This window comes from Macrobrachium nipponense, chromosome 35 (genome assembly GCF_015104395.2).
Source record: "Macrobrachium nipponense isolate FS-2020 chromosome 35, ASM1510439v2, whole genome shotgun sequence".
Classification (NCBI taxonomy): Eukaryota; Metazoa; Arthropoda; class Malacostraca; order Decapoda; family Palaemonidae; genus Macrobrachium; species Macrobrachium nipponense.
Window position 1 is genome coordinate 21,554,868 of NC_061096.1, and position 18,013 is coordinate 21,572,880.

Genomic DNA, 18,013 nt, shown 5'->3' on the forward strand with positions numbered 1-18,013 from the left:
TTCATGAAGGAAACTACGCTAGTGATAAATGGAGGTCAAAATTCTCCAGCCAGAAAGGCCCCTCCAACAACTCAAAAACGAACTACTCCCCCCCATGTTTTAATTAACAGTCAGTACAAAGTTTTTCTAAATGTATTGTGTATCTGTTCAACTTATCAATTTTTTTTTCCTCCACCCCTACAGGGGCGGTGCTCCTGTTGGGGTGGAGGCCCCTCTCATGCCATGTCCGATAGGTCCTACGACCTATCGGCTGGCGTGGGAGGATTAATCAATTTAACTTTTTCAGGTATTAAGTGCTTGTTATTTTTAACGTACCTTGACTTAGTTTTTTTTTTTTAAGATTTAAAGTAACTAACGTTTATATTTATATTAGAATTATTCTAGTTTTGTTGTTCAGTTAAGACCTTTTAATTCATTTTGTAAGTAAATATTTATAATGATACTAACTTAACGTAATATTCTAAAAATTTCTCTTCAGTCAAAATGGCTCTCCAATTTCTAAACTAGTCACTAGTTTTAATTTTTTATATGTGCTTTTAAGATTGAGATTAGAGTACTGCATTGTTTTAAAGACTTTAATTTAGATAACTGATTTTTCATCTTAAATTTTGAACAAATTTAACGATGTTATAGCTTATGTTTAGCAGTTTAAATCTTTTCAAATTAAGCGAAACTTTTGCTAATCATGCATTGAACAGGCCTATGTTTTTCACTGTGCACAAAAACAGATGCACTGTTTATACCAAATCCGAGAGCGATGCTAGAATGTGCTTTGCTCTTAAACTTTGCAAATTAACTTGTGTAATATGGGTTCGACGGCTTTGAACTAAGTGGAGTTTGATGCGGCCGTTTCTCTGGTTGGTCATTCGACTGTCTGATCTTTTTGGTGCCTCGCGTTTCTTGGTTTGCTAGCTTTTGATTTTTCTTTATCTTTGGTCAAAGTCTTTTTGTGGCTGGTTGATTTGTATAAAAGCAAATTGGATACATCTTGAAGGCTTCAGTTAATTTGGCTGGTTGGTTTGTATATAAGCAAATTGGATCTATCGTGAAGGCTTTAGTTAATATAACATTATAAATTTCTGACCAAGAATCTTGGGAATTCTTAATTTATCTGTAATAAGTACAAATATTTCTACCATATTTTACTGACCAAAAGATTTTTCTTTATTTAACATATTTTACTGATCTAAAGATTTTCCTTTATTTAACAAATACAAACCTTTCTGCCGTAGTTTTTCTTTACAGGTTGTGGATTGGAATAGTGGAGACCCCGTAATTTAGGAACTCCGGTGTTCGTTGCTATCACAACGAAATATGTTTTTGAGGTGAGACAACAGCAACCTGGCGTTACTGATATACTGCACTTTATGCCAAAAGTTTTCTTGCTTTGATTAAAAGGTGTAATTAGTTAACATTATTTCTCAGTAAGATCACATGTAAATATGAATGTCTTTTCCATTCTAATAGAAATTGCAGACTTGGGTTTGCATGCCAAAAATTCTGAAATTAATTGTACAGACATTAAGCAGTTGACCTTGACCGGATGGAGTATTAAATTCCACAGGTTTTTTGAAGGACCGGTATAAAGTGGCTTAATGTAATCTAAGGTCATATATATGTAGAGCATAACGTGCCATCTATTGGTTAATATTTAAGTGTTTTGTGCTTTGTCTGAAATTACTCTTATAATGTTTTTTATAGTAACATAGTAAATTACTCTGCAAGTGAATATTATCTTCGATAATCTAACTGTAACTGTAATGGATTAAGAATTTTTGAATGAAAGTCAAAGCCCATAAATGGTCACTAAAATAGTCAAACTGACAATTGACAAAGCGCTCGAGAAGCTTCAATATTGAACTTAAACCTTACTTAACCTCTTGCTAATGTGTCTTGATCCACACCCTAAACAATTTATGCCAATATATTTCCATATGGAGAATTCTCTTTTGACGAAGGTTATCAGTTACAATTTTACCTGTGAGCAAATTTTCGAGGTAGTTTTAACTGAACGATATCTCGGTCGGTTATGAGTCTTAATGATCGCAGCTACATTTCCGGCTAAACTATATGGAGGTAACCGAGGATGAATTCTTTCATATTTTTAAGCAATAAAATAGTAAGGAGTGAAATCCAAGGGCTGAGTAATTTTCACTATCCTTCCTTTTGAGTGCCACACAAATGATAGGGGGGCTTCACTTTTCCTAGAGCTTTAAAAACTATGAGATATTAGTTTACATTCCCTGGTTATTTTTCATAAGCCTCTATGTAGAACCTGACACGCATACTCCAGACCAGCGGTTTGATACAATTGTACGTGAGATTGAAAGAATAAAACTGAATGAGCACAGAACATAATAAAATGCTTAAGAGCTTTTTACCCCTCTAAAAATTTGCTAAGAGCAATAACGTCCAATTATGGATTACACATTTGAATTCTCTCGGATTACGAAAATATGCAAAGTTAAGCATATTATTTTTCCTAGTACTATTTCCTGCACTGATAATGCTGTTAATACTATGTACTTCATTCCAATTAAGCTGAATTCGTCAGTAGTGAATACAACTTTTATCAGTGATTTTTTTGCAATGTGATTTTAAAGAGTCCTTAAAAATTAAAATTTTATCAATTGTGTTGGGTTTTGAGTATAGTTGAAAGCTTTCTGTCGAACGAGAGAGACTTCCGTCTACGCAGGGGTGATATTTTCAGTTATAAAGACTTCTGTACGGGAACTTCCATCATAAATGGAGTGGGAGATGATTAATGAAACGTGGCAAGTACACGGTTGACTTAATTCCATATTGATGTCCTAACACCACTGGAATGTTTAGGGACTTAATTTTTACGACTATTGTTAAGCGGCAGCAAAAATTATCCCCGAGCCTTCTGCACTCAGACTCGGCTCTAAGGCAGTCCTCGCGTTATTTAATGATATTGCTTAACAGTCACAAGGAATATAAGTGCTTGCTTGCTTTTGATGTTTTAAAACGGTAACTGCCAGTTATGTTTAAATTCTTTAACTCTGCTATATTATGAATGCAGATTTCTTTGATACAAAAAAATATAAGAACAATAACGTTAAGGTCTAGCTAAGAGTGAAGAGTCCTCTTAAAAAAGGCGATGAATGCGCAGCGGTTTTTCCATTTCTTCATTTTCAATACTGTGTAGAAATGCACTAACATTTCATGTGCAGTAATGTTGTATGCTGGGCTAAGAACGAACCTAGGGGTATCTGAAAAAGGTTTTGATAGAGTGCATTTAATATGACAATGTATTATTAGCTTATTATTACCTAAATATATCATTATGCCTTTCATAGCTTTTGCAGTTCCTCGCTGGACGAGTGGTTTTCGTACTCGGCTACCAATCCGGTGGTCCGAAGTTCGAATCCCGGCTCGGCCAACGCGGAATCAGTTATCTATATCTGGTGTAGAAATTCATTTCTCGATATAGTGTGGTTCGGATCCCACAATAAGCTGTAGGTCCCGTTGCTAGGTGACCAATTGGTTCCTAGCCACGTAAAAATATCTAATCCTTCGGGCCAGCCCTAGGAGAGCTGTTAATCAGCTCATTGGTGTGGTGAAACTAAGATATACTTAACTTTTCATAGCTTTTGCACTACTAACAATCGCACAAAGTTCATTAACATCCAAAAGACGGATGTTCAGTCGTTTAACTGTCCAATAATGGTAAAATCGTTTGCTCTGCTACCGTAACACCGTCAGATACTCGATTGGTGAATGTATTAGCCAAATCTGCACATCAGAGGACATTATCTGATATAGTGTGTGAGAATATCTAAAAAAAAAATACTACAATCGCTTCCATGTCAAGTCAAGCTACTTATATCCAGCATTATTGTTTCAAACGTTTTGTTAGGAAATGAGCTGAGGTGAATGGAAACAATGGAATGAGGAGTTTTTTTTATGAAAATGTCATGTATATTCAGCGGTCCATTTGGAAATATAATGAAACTCCACTTTATGGGATCCGATACAATACTAAAGAGACGAGCAAGTTGTTTAGGTAATTTCGTAGTACTCTATTTCATTTCCCCTATTTAGCTTACTCGGGAAGTAAGCCTGCAAACTAATTTGTTGTTGTTGAGGGGGGGGGGGGGGGGGCGGTTAAGAAAGTCTAAAAGGGTCGGAAGGAAGGTGTTTCGCGTTGAGTTAAATTTAGATACAGGAATTTTGGGATAGGATATCCAGGTTTATTTATTAGAATGGAAATGAAAAAAAAATGCATATTAAACAGTGCAGAAAAATTATTTCTAATAGGATATTCATAGTTTATTTATTACAGTGAAAATGTAAAAAAAAAAAATGCATATTAAACAGTACAGAAAATTTTTATTAAAATGTATAGTATCTTTTTATCTTTTCGTTGGTGAAACAACGGCTATATGTTCATAAATTCTAGTAAGTTTTAATTTATTTGATGCACTGAATTTAGAGGTTATATTTCAGTTCTATTATTTTGTGTTTCCAGTTATAACAGAATACATGAACGTATTTAAATTTGTCCCTTTTATTTGATCCATGTTGTTAGTATGATTAGTAGTAATTATGAGTATTAATTACAAAAAACCACAACGTGTTACGTTAGGAATATGATGCTTGTAACTGAAGAGTCAGTGGAAAATCGTACACGCGTCCTGAGTAAGCTGGAGGTCGGATGACGCCTTGACTTCTTTCATTCCAGCTCAATCATTATTTCTATAAACGTTATCTGTGTGCGTGCGCATGTATGGGTGTGTGTCTCGTTGTTAGGTGTCCTGGATCATTTTGTATTTGATTCACGTTCACTGGTTTTAAAATGATTCCTACCTGGATATATCCAAGTCACAGAATAACGCCGGCTGCAGGTTTGCTTAAACGTCATTAAAATCCCGGAAGGTTTTGTAATACTTATACAACAGAACCCCAAATGAACCTTAATTAGCAAGCAACTTAAAAGGCAGATGAAACAGGCTGCTGGCCGCCGTCAGTGTCATGGAATACCGTCCGGTGTTGATTAGAGCCAAGTTGGCAATTGGCTCATTTATCCTCCAATGTGGATGTCTTTCGCCTTAGTTGCCAAGCAAGACTAAAAGGCCATAGGGGTATAAAGCCGCCTAGTGATTAAATTAAAAACCTAACCATAATTAGTTCAAATTAACATAAAAGCTATTAGTTTGTGTTGTCACGATAAACGAACACTCGAATAACGAAATTTCTTAAATAGAAATCATATGCAAATGTATACACACAAAAAGATATCTGAAAACAATTGATTTATATTTGCTAAAAATTGTATATAGTTATCTTGAATGTAGCCGCGAATGATTATTCAGTGTAACTGTAAATGAAATGTAACAGACCATTCACAAACAATTTAGATGGAAAATGAGATCTTTAGCGGGCCACAAAAAAACTATTTCGTAAGATATATAGGAATTGATAACCAACGAGATCGTATTTCGCTTAGTGACACCGTTATTAGTTTTTTTCTGTATTATTAGATAATGGTTTAATAAAAGCTAAATTTCAACCTCTAAATTTTTATTAATAAGTTCATATTTTTCCATGTGAAACTCTCAGTAGATGAAATTTTGAATTTAATGTAGTTTTAAATATACCATACACAACTGTTTGCATGTAGTTGTAAGGTTGTGGAGTGGCTGGTTAAAAAACCTAACTATGTAATATTTCCAGATTTTTATATTTGAAAGAAGAAATGGCTGTTTGGTATCATAAAATGAACATTTACGTTACTCGCTTTTTCATTTTAACTATTCAAGAGTCAGATCAAAGTCTTTGAGTCAGTATTCCAAAACTTCGTGTTCTTCCGCAGCTCATGTCTGTTAATGGTTTTTTTTTTTTTTTTTTTTTGCTTTTTTTTTTTTTTTTTGCAGGTATGGATTTATATGGAAGCAGTCATGACCTAGGCCACTGACGTAAGCCAAATGTGATAGAACTCATCCAGTCGGAACATTAAGTTTAGAATCACCCTATTGTGGAATTTTCCTTCCTAAAATTTCTGCATAATTCTATTTTGCCCCTTCCGTCCAAAAATGGTAAAATTTGGGTTTGTTTTGTTCACGTCACTTTTATTATCTACATATTCTTTAAGATATACTTTTCATACAGAGGGGTTTCCTTCACAATTTCAACACAATACCACGCCGTCTTACATGTACTAATCTCATCAAGCCTTGAACGTTCCGTCTTCATTATATATATATATATATATATAATATATATATATAATATATATATATATAGATATATATATATATATATATATATTGATATATATTGATACAAGCTGGGAGCATGGGAAGCAATACAGTGTGTGTAATATTTGTTTAACTTATTACTTGGCTCACCACTTGTAAATGGAAGTGGGGAATGAAGTGGAAAGGCCACCAGCGAGACTTAGATAATACAATTCCAGGGTTGAAAATAAGAACTAACTTACAAAGGGGCTCACAGTTAATCATAATTAATTACAGCTGAATTACAGGGGTAAAATAGATCTAAATACCAATGAATTATAAGGGAAGCGTATCTTAAGTTAGGTATAATCAATTTTGAAGTTGGCAACGGAGCTAACGTAACATAGAGGCGAACTGGAAACAGGGGGACTGCAAATGCAGACCTCAGTCGAACGTTCAACAGGATCTCCGGAAATGCAGACAGGCTCGGCTGATTATTAAAATGAACATGCGGGCCTATCAGATGAAATGAGCAAAGTCTAAGGCTGGAGGAGGCACTTCATTTCACTTACTAAATTCGGCGGATGTAACTTATCAAGCAAATGCTACATGTTGGAATTTACAAGAAAGGAAAGCTTACGATATGCTCTCGTGGTTAGAAAACAAGGATGACTTCAGTTGGCTCCTCGTATGGATGCTTCCACTGTAGTATTACCCTTCTGCGTAACTGGTTTGCCTAGTATGTTTCATTAAACAGAAGTCTTGATACAGCATTACATTACATCAGATATGTAAATACTAGAATAAAACCTTTGATAAAGTTATCCATTTTCTGATAATTTGAAAAAATTAGCATTAATATAACTAGATGCTTCCTTCAAGGGTTGGTGGTGGGCATACTTTATCACGTATTGGAAGTGTTTCTAATAATGATAAAAGCATACACTATCAACCCTTGAAAGAAAAAATAGTATGGGTGTGGCTGTTCGGTAGAATCCCTTGCAGCTCTCAGAAGCATTAGTAGATGAAGTAGTGCAACCTCGTCGCACTAAGGAAAAACCATATAAAATCCTCTAGTGATAAAAAAAATAAATAAATAAAAAAAATCTGATAGGGTATATTAAATAAAATTCAATAATAGCAGTTAGGTTTATGGCCACCAGATCTAGTAAATATGAACAATTGCTAAACAATAATCAAGCAACAGTGACACTTATCAGCATATATTTTATCACATACTATTAATTTCTATGATCACAGTAGAAAAAAAAAAAATGGAATGCTTTAAGTCTGACGCTTCCTCTCCGGTGTCAATGATCGGAATCTTATGACAACTACTTCCGTGCTTCGACAGACCAAGTCAATAACCTCCGATGGTAGTAGGGTTTTAGCTAAGTCACCGCATTCGGCATTTGTGCATGTCACATTTACAACAACTGATACTGGTGTGAGCAGCGCAATCATTAGAAACTTTAAGTTAGCCTCTATTCATTTAAAAACTACACGCACAAAAACAATATTTTTTGCGAATTAAATTACCACAGCCATTGTATTCTGCATCGACAATAATTATTATTGGACTGTTAAAAGATTAATTAGATAACAGATAATTTTTGTTAGTCCCAACCTCGCGCAGCCAATGAAACCGCCAAACAATAGTATAACAAGCGTTCGCGAATTGTTCCCCACTTACAAAGGAACTCTTTCGCTCACTGTCGCTCTCCAAATAATTTAATTTTACTTTTTCTTTGTCTCGTTACTTCAGTTTTTTCCCTCTGATTTTCTTGCTTTATCTTTCTCATGAATATAAATGTAGTACCTGTGAAAGGGTGGAAGTATCTGAATCTTATTGTATGGTAGTATTTCAAGAGAATTAAAAGTAACCGTAATTTATAAGCAAGCAAAAACAGGCATTCCTTAGTTGCTATCAGCCACATCCCCCACTTTCACTATGAATGTAGGACCAATCATGCAACAAAACTGAATACAACAGGATTTAATTTTACTTATAAAGAATGCACCAGAGAAGCTTGTTGTTACTACCACAATAACATAAACGATCTGGTAGTTTTGGTCACTTTTTATTTTTTTTATTTTTATTTTTATTTTACAGAAGGTGGTTTGCTGATAACAGAACACCCACGCGCATGTTGTTGCAATTCGCTAACTCAGTCCTGACTTCCTTCGATCTTTCATCTGTACAGAAGAGGGTCATCACCATGAACTTTCACACTCACTTTCTTAGCGATATCAGTATATGGAAATTAGGAAAGCACAAAAGAAATTCCCCCTTCCCAACTCCTTCCCCTAATGCATTTTACGTTGCCAATCTATTGGGTGTTGCATTAGATACTTGTTTAACTGTTTCGTGGATTCCTTATCACGTGGTTCGTGTTCACCTTGTGGCCGTTTGGGAGAACGGATTTTTGTGCTCGATATCACTTTTGCCATTGTTCTGTGAAGGAAAGTTCCTGCTAATAACATTATATTTATGGCACCTTAGTATGCATAGAACCTGTCGTTGTGGCCAAATCTCATTAAATTTCGGAGAAAACCTAATATTTCAAGATTACTCATATAAAATGTTATTTCCCTTAACCCGTAATCTTACTGAACACCAGCATTGAGACGAAAATACGGATAAAACCAGGGAAATATTTTTGTCTCTTGTAGCCGTGCAAGAAAGCATAACACACACACACACACACACATATATATATACGTATATATATATATATCAAATTGTATGTTTGAGCTTTCTAGTGAAAATAGGTTTCATAAGTGTGATAAAGTCGCAAAAAATAAATCGCGTTGTAGAAAATAAGGAGGTATATGCGCCTCGATACTTCAATCATCTTCACGAACTTTAGTAAACAGGCATAACTACGAAAATTTCCAATAAAGACTGTAAGATGAATTACGTTCCATATGTTTCAACATTACGGCGATTAAGAGAAAGAGTACTGCAATGAATTTATAATTTTTTGGTTTTTATTTCCGAGAGTATTTGCTGGTACAGTCATCAAAGTATTAAGTGATAATTATGCATCAATAAAGTTCTGAAAGGAAAATTTAAAATTAGTTACGACATGGCATGTTATTTACGTGTGTTACTTCTATGGCGAGGGTTCGAGATACATTTCACTTTCTAAAATTTAATGATGTTGAATTATTATTTAGCACGGATTTCTGGAATCCTTCCCGAAACTTTATATGTGAATATAAAGCCATTATTGAACTTTCAATAACATTTGTGATCCTCGGAAAAGAAACGCCAGAAAATCATAAAATTGATTCGCACAGAATAAATAGGTAAGGATGATGTCTAATCAGTGACAAATGCATAACTGTATCCTCGTGAATAATCAGGGATGTTCCAGGTATCATGGACTGACCCGGGAAACAGCGCTAATCAGCTCCCCTTTCATGGTTGTGGACTTAACTCGCACCACGTAGGACATTGTGCACGGGACGCATATTTTACCGGGGCCTGAGCAAATAAGTAAAAACTTTGACATTTTACAAATAAGTATAATTGCCTATGGACATATTTTATCAACATAGTGAATATGAGTGTTAGACAGTCAGTGTGTTGGATATTTTCCAGATATGAATGCTTTGAATAAATTTGTCTGATGCAGTGTAGTTTCTATTGGTTGGATTCAATTAAACGGCTGCAGATAAACGAATTTGAATGTCTACTCACAAACAGATGCAGCTGTTCATTAATACAGAACTTTTTTTATGACTACCAGTGATGAAAACTAACAACTACAAAAAATATATGAACAAAAAATTGATATCACTGATGGATAAATGTCCATGTCGTAACTGAGAAATGAGTATTAAAATTATGATTACCAAAATGAATGCAGCGTGACTTGTAATGATCAAAGTTAACTAACGATAATGAGGCCGTTTAGAAAAAAGTTTGACTTCATGGAGAATTTAGTACATAATATGTCTACTGATGAATAGTTTTCATATTAGTGCTCAACAAATGAAATCTGATTGATGTTCACATAATATGTTATCGAAAGACTATGATAAATTATCAGCATCTTAAAAAGGAATGTGAGTGTGAGGCGCTCTCAAAAGCAGACTCACTTCCTTTGGTGGATGTGGTTAATTTCAACAAATCTCTGTTTTAGACAAGGTTAATCGAATTTAAGGAAAACGATTTGTATCTTACTTAACCAAGTATTGAATTTTGGGATAGAACAATTACTTATTCTTCGGTCGTCAAACAATCCACATTAAGTCATTTGCCATCTTTTCCAAATAAGACAAATCACTTGAGAGACAAAAACATCAATGAATTTCGATCCCTGATGCTGAAACTAAATATATATCCGTTAGGTAGGTTTGGTTTATGCCAAACGAGAGTTATTTCTCATACACACACACTAAATGGAGAAAAGAAATGAAAGTGACTTGGAAATGTTGTGTGAGAAACACTGACATTTATAGATGGTGCTTTATTCCACCATAGGGAAACTAAGCCATGCTCATATTTTTGAAAGAAAAAATCTCCGTTCCCATAGAAACTTATATAATCACATTCAAACAACTTACGTCTCGTTATATCATTTAAAGCTTGGTATTATTTAAGGAACTCCCAGTCGCAGTCGCGGTGTATGCTGCCCACCATGTTGGTACCCAGATTTACTCTCTAAGATTTGTGAAATGGGTATAGTACAAAACATTGCATTTTTGGGGACTATTTTGATGCAGTGTATTGCAGCAAGCAATATCCGAAGGAGTGATGAAATTCGACAGATCATCTTACCTACTATTTATATCACCTCTTACAATAAGCAACACTCGTCACACATCTGGACAACATATTGTAACATTGTCCTTAAGAATAAAATGAGTAAGAAGTGATTCTGGTGTGGCAGCCTAAAATGAAAGCGCTAATTGAAAAGTACATGATTCAGGTGAGAATGATTTCGATACAATTCAATGAGTTTATTCGATTTTCTGGGAATATCCACCATTCAATAGATAAGGAGCTTTTACCTCATACCAGATTCTATCCGTAAGCACCTAAGTGTGAAGAAAATCAAGGAAATCAAATAAGGAATCGCCTTTTGTAAATCGTAGAAATATGTAAAGCATTTTTCTAACATGCCCCAAAAATATTTTTATGGATACTTTATATTACGGATCCGTCCTGACACATTTTCATATAAAACATTTATTATAGTTCCCAGTTAAATCTATATTTTACCACCACGCCTCACATACCCAAAATAAACTGCCTAAAAATTTAATTATGCTGTTTCATTTTGCGGTCCTGCCTGGACTGTATTTTCACACTAGAACTCCATGAAACCTCCCTTTCAAAGCTGTGTTTTGCCATAATGCAACCGTCCTCAAAATGAAACCCCTTTGTCGGACTTCCAAAGAAGCTCAAGCACAACTCTGTTACGCCTTGTCTTACTTGCAGGCCTTAGCCAAAGAGTTATTCAGAAATGGACTGATGAATAATTTTCTATCTGCTTTAATGCAAGGAGCCTAAGAGGCAACAACTACCTTTTACCAGACGATATAACAGTAATTTGCAACTGGGCAGGGTGGTGTACGAAAGCCCATCCTGGAATGGCTCTTATTGTGAAAGTGTGAAGGAATGGTTTTGTTTCTCTAATCTGTCCAGGAAGGAGCAGAACTTTCGCTCTGATTACTTCTGTTTATTCGTGCTTCCTGCACTGTTGTTGAATTAATGTTGCATTTAGAGGATGTAGGATATTAAGTGCATACATTTTTCAGATCTAGGGAATAAGAGAGGGAGAAAAAAAAAGAGAGAGGCATAAGAATAGATGGAGATAACAAAAATGAGAGAGATAGGGAAAAAATGAGACTGGGTATGAAGTTTTCATGTTTCATACTGAAAAGAGAAGTGTTGATGGAGCCTGACATACGGAGCAACCAAGAATGAATATAAGATCACATTATTAGAAGGATGATGGTTGCCTTGTCGCTAATAAAGCCTCTGTGTTGGCGCCTGTAGCTGCATAAGGCAAAGATGAGATTTTGGAATTCCTTCTTGGCTAGGCAATCATAAAACAAAATCATGGTAATGATATCTTGCTGTCTGTTTCATTTTCAGTTGAAGTCACTACTGGTGACTGCAACTGAAAATGTACAGTGCTATGCAAATAAGCAACATCCACAATGACAGAATCATAAAAAGTGAGCGTCAGTAACATCTTTCATATAGAAGTTTGAAACAACAACAATAAAACCAAAAATCACTCACCTCCGCAGCATTTCCAGAATCTCCAATAATCTTCCAGCTTTCCACGTTGCTAAACTTCAAGAGCCCTCACGAATGTAATTGCCTGGAAAAAATGGAGAAAGTAAACATCAAACGAAATATCAAGCTCGATTATTCGTATCTGTAAACATCTTTAACTTTATTATTACTTTTCTCATTTTACCTATGTATTTTCGATCACGTTTTTGTTCTATTTTGCCTTTGTTTGAGTATTACCGAGAGAGAGAGAGAGAGAGAGAATACCCTTGTATCCTCGAATTTCCACGATTATTCCTTTACCAATCCCACATTGGACAATTTTAGAAAACAAACTCATAACTTCTGTATGGACAAATATTCAGTGCAAGAAAACTTCGTATTTTCGACAAAGAAAACATCGTTCATTTTTTAAAATTATGGAAGATAATTAGTAGAAAAGCAGTATCAAAGATCTTTACATAAAACCAAGCCAAGCACGCTAAGCAGGAAATTTTATGCCATGCAAACCCTGAAAATTATATGCAAATTGCTCTCTCAAGGAATATGCAGATGAATTTTCCACGTTATATTGCCATCTTTTTTTCTCTTATTTCATTTTAAGAGGCGCTATTTATCCTTCATCTTGATGCGTTCAATTGCACATTTGTTCAACAAAACTATCCACCTATTGCTCTGTGTTTTTACTTCAGCCTCTACAAAAAGATTTTTTTAACTCTAAATTACTGATTAATTTCCAGAGCACTGGAACTCTGATCATTAGTATGAATTATGCAAAGGGATATGGTAATGATCTCCCACTGTACTACTTCTCATTGCTTTTGGGGAATCTTGCAATTATCCCTGCTCTCAATATGACTATGTAAGAGGTCAGAAAGACGTAAGAGGTATAAAATAAAAACAGAATTTAGGTCAAAGGTCAAGTGCTGGCACCAATGAGGTCATTCAACTCTGAGACGGAAATTGACTGTAAGAACGTTTGAAAGGTGTAACAGGAGGAAAACCTCGCAGTTGCACTTTGAATCAGTTGTTAGGAAAGGGTGGAAAGTAAGATGGAAGAAAGAGAATATGAATGGAGGTAAAGTAAAAGGAATGAAACGGGTTGCAGCTAGGGGCTGAAGGGACCCTGCGAAGAACCTTAAGTAATGCCTACAGTGCACCACATGAGGTGCACTGCAGGCATTATCTACGTACGGGGTGAAAGACATAAGAACATTTTAGCCAGATTTCTTGCTCACGGCTTCATCCCTTCTCTCTTTGAACTCACTTGAAGTTTATCATTAGCTTTGGTAATTTCTGGTGTTGCTGATAGCGGTGCATCTGCTCCCTTTCCCATCTCCAGAGATCTGTTTTCTTTACCCTTTTACCCTGTTTTTAACGGTGAATTTTAAATTACATCTTGCCTGGCTCATTTGAATACAACTTGTCCTACTCATTGCAAATTCTTCGAATCATGAAACTTGTCTTTCATCTGTTGTGTGACTTTATCAATCGAGATGTGGATAGCATAAGTTTAACAGATAAAATTTGTTTTATTTTAATGTTGTTATAACCAATATTGTCCTTAGTTTCTTTTGCTTGGCACAGACTTTGGTTGTCCATGTATTTCAAAACCTATAGATTCTTAATTTCACATATTTTGGGAGTCTCTTCATGCGCCTTCCTCGTCATCGAGTGGGACCAAAAACTTCCAGTATGATAAGCGGTTAAATTGTTACTGTCTGTCGGATTTACAGCAAACCCATTGTAGGTCGCCATACTAGTTTTATTTTTGGGTACTTGCAGGGATTCTGCATTCCAGCTTGCTCTGCGTTGAACGCACGAGCTCAAAAGTCAATCAGTTTAATCCGTCTTTTACACAGTCCATATGCAGATTCTGACATTCTCTGACTTTTCCCGTGTTGAGTGATTCCCTTTCAACAGTTTTTTACGTCATTATTCAAGACGAGAAGTTAGTTTAAGTACATATTTTTTCATATAACACAACTTAGTTCGTGCATCTGTGACTGCCGGGGTACATCAACCATCGAAGGAGAATACAGACGTTAAGAAAAGTAATCGGTTTAGTGCTAACACAAATACTATAAAAAATATTGTAAATAATAATCATATAATGTATACACTCACGAAAACCCAGGATATAATATAAAACTTTTAATCAGATTCTATCGTATGCACAAAAGGTCATATATCTGTTCTCCTCTAAGGGTATGGAAGTTGAATAATGAGAAACCCGCTTTGTTTATTTAACAATGAATCTAAAAAGATTGGCTGACGAAGCGGACTCAGAGAGACGGTGATCGGGTTTGTGGAAGTAAAGATGAAAAATTGGAGCCATACACAGCGGATTGAAAGTCAGGGAATACATACTAAAATCTTGGAATCATTCCAAGATCATTAGATGGTTCGGTCTTTCAAGACGATGGGACGGAATTCACGTTAATAATTTTGGGATTTGATCATACTTCTATAAACTATATTTCTGTACACATTGTTATTCAAATATGCGGGAAAGTTCTCTTCTTATCTCTCTCTCTCTCATACACATTCATATAATATAAACACTATTTATATATACGTATATGTACATATATGCATACATACATACTTACGTACATATACACATACATATATATATATATATATATATATATATATATATAATATATATATATATATATTATATGTACATATATACACATACATACATACATACGCATGCCAATGAAACCATTTTGTCTGTTTGAGAATGATGGCAGCATAGAATTAGAAATGGTACCATAAGGGATATTAGGGTCGTTCCATATGTAGATGAGGTAATGATGAAAGGGGGTTGGAGATGTCCTAGATACGTCCTTCGTTCAATTCCAGGGAGAACTATGCATGATAGTGTCAGATGGGCTCCTGTGGGCACAGGAAGAGATGGAAGACCCAGAATTTCTTGACGGGGGAACTACGAGACGGGGGTTGAAATGAGTTGAGATTGTGGAAGATAAAAAACAGGAAAGAAAGTGAGGCGGAATTTCACAGAGGCCCTTGATGTCCGCAAGGCGTTGAAAGTGATAAGATAATAATAATAATTGAAAAGGAAAGTCAACAAATATGCCAGAAATGAAAACTGAATAACATTTCGACTCTCATATTTTTATTTTCTACAGTGACTTCGGCTCTCGTGTACGTCAGGCACGAGATAAAAAAAAAAAAATGTCGTGTAAAATGAAGCCACGAAGATCCATTTCATCATTAAACTGGCTTTTGTGAAACTATCTTTTTAAAACTAAACTATTTGTCGGAGCTACCCTAAAATGTTTCAAGACAGTCCTCTCTAATTTCTTTATTGTTTCCTTGAATACGTTATCCACTATATTCTAATATACGTCGCCAAGTTTTTAAAAATTATTTTTACTGATGTGCATCTCAGGAACCAATCCTTCATAACCATCAAGTCCTTCTCCAAGCAGTTTCACACGGAATATCCATTGCCTCTTCTGCATCACCTTATTCTCTAACACATACTTTTACATTAACGTCAATTATAATGTCCGCTATTTCTCTTTCTATAAACCCAACCTTATTCAGCTTCGAGCATTCCTAGAGATATTCCATCGCAATCTTAATATTTTCTTGAATCATCCACGTCTACCTGAACAAATCATTCTTCCCTCACACTCACTTGAAATAAAATCTGTTCTCTTTCCCTCTCCCCAAATTATTCCTAACAAAACCATTTTTACTCCTCTTGCTAAACGTCTCTCAGGCCTAGATGTAGCGACGCCAGTTTTAGTAGCCATAAAACAACCGATCAGCGTCTCTCAGGCCCATCAAACACAGCAGTTGTCCATTCCTATTCTAAGGAACCGGCCTAATATTTGTGAAGTGTCATAAAGTCTAGTTTCCTCTACTTCAACATATCAGCTGTTTACACACACACACACACACACACACACACACACACACATATATATATATATATATATATATATATATATATATATATATATATATTATATATATATATTAACTCATCCAAGACTATTCAAAACTCAGGATTAACTATTTTGACATTAAACATTACATCTCTGTTAATGTATTTAGGAAGAGTGTATGAGTATATAATTGATGTGATAAATTATATCGTCTACATATTGTGCTCTCTCGTTTATGCAATGGACGTGAATAGTCGGACTTCAAAAGGCGCACTCAGTTCCTCCCGTTATTCAGGAAGCGTCTAGTTTCAAGATCTTAAAGCTTAAAAATAATTTGTTGCAGCAGTGGATATGACTGGGTAAGCAGATATTTAACAGTAATTGTGGAATAAGTACATTATCATATAATTTCCACTTATTTGGATAACTACTACGCATAATATTATAAATGAACTGATTTCAGGGTATATACTCTTAACATTTGAACCACCTCATGTGGATCTTCACCAGCTTAACTATCTAAGAAGACCGCACTTGGTAAGATTTGAATCCGAATGATAAAGAAAGAACATAAACGAGACTTTTCAACTACAAAAACTATATAAAGTAGTGCTCTGGATTATCATTAAGGTCACGTAATAGCTTTTCATCATCACCTAAAAGTAAACACAAAGTAGACGAATTAGCTCCAAAAATGGAAGGTTCTATGTTGTTACAAAAATGACGTTGAGTTATAAACGTTTCATTAGCATTTCTAATTTGTCCTCCTGATTATGCAGCTAACAAACATATTCTTTGTGCCCGAGTTGGTGGGAGTGGGGTTAAGGGCGTTTTATTTTAGTAAATGCCCCCAAAGAAGGCCTCTGATAGTCTGATTATCATAATTCAATCACATCTGGCCTCGTTACAAATGCAGATAGTGATTATTGAATCGCTCTCTCTCTCTTTCAAAGCCTTACTTCATTAGGCCACAGGGTTCATTCTTTCTCTTTCCCTCGCACTCCTCTAATTCTTGTTTTGTTGTTGTTCTTCTTCTCCCTCCGTTGTTTAATTAACAAGCTCATTCTTCCTTCACAAGTGGACACTTAACAATACGGCAGCTATTTAGTTGATTTCTAGGCCTAACGCTCCACGGGAGAACTAATACCCCTTACAGACGCATAAAAGAACAAAGTATTTTCTACATCGTTGTAAAATAATTATGAAAACCAGCGTGGTACTTCATGCTCTTTTACTTATAGTGTAACAGTAAACAGTTACAGTGAATGTCATTAAACAATCTCTGTTATTAAATATCACCAACACAGAAAACATTCTGAACATTAAGCAGAATTAACCAAAAGAGAAATACACACATCTTGCATGTAAAATTTATACCTTTGAAGTCTAAAGTTGCAGCTCTTCACTATATTCATACCGTCAATTTAATACAAATAAAATTTATTACAGTTCTTAATTGTGACTTGGCACATGACGTTCATCATTTTGCAATAAAAAATCTAACCATACCCATGTCGTCTTTAAAGCCCATAAAATTATATCTTGCCATAAATCAAACCGAATTTATTCTCAGCCTTATTTTGAATAAATACCGGCACATTCTCTCAAAAGCATACTTTCATGCCGTGTGA

General features: G+C 35.1%; 1 long non-coding RNA gene across 1 annotated transcript; it reads left to right on the plus strand.

The window, feature by feature from the left end:
* Positions 1-1,233: 1,233 nt before the first annotated feature.
* Positions 1,234-8,845, plus strand: LOC135208213 (uncharacterized). The gene is made up of 3 exons (XR_010313130.1): positions 1,234-1,325; positions 5,898-6,059; positions 8,314-8,845. It is a non-coding gene; the product is annotated as an uncharacterized LOC135208213 (long non-coding RNA).
* The last annotated feature ends 9,168 nt before the right edge of the window (positions 8,846-18,013 follow it).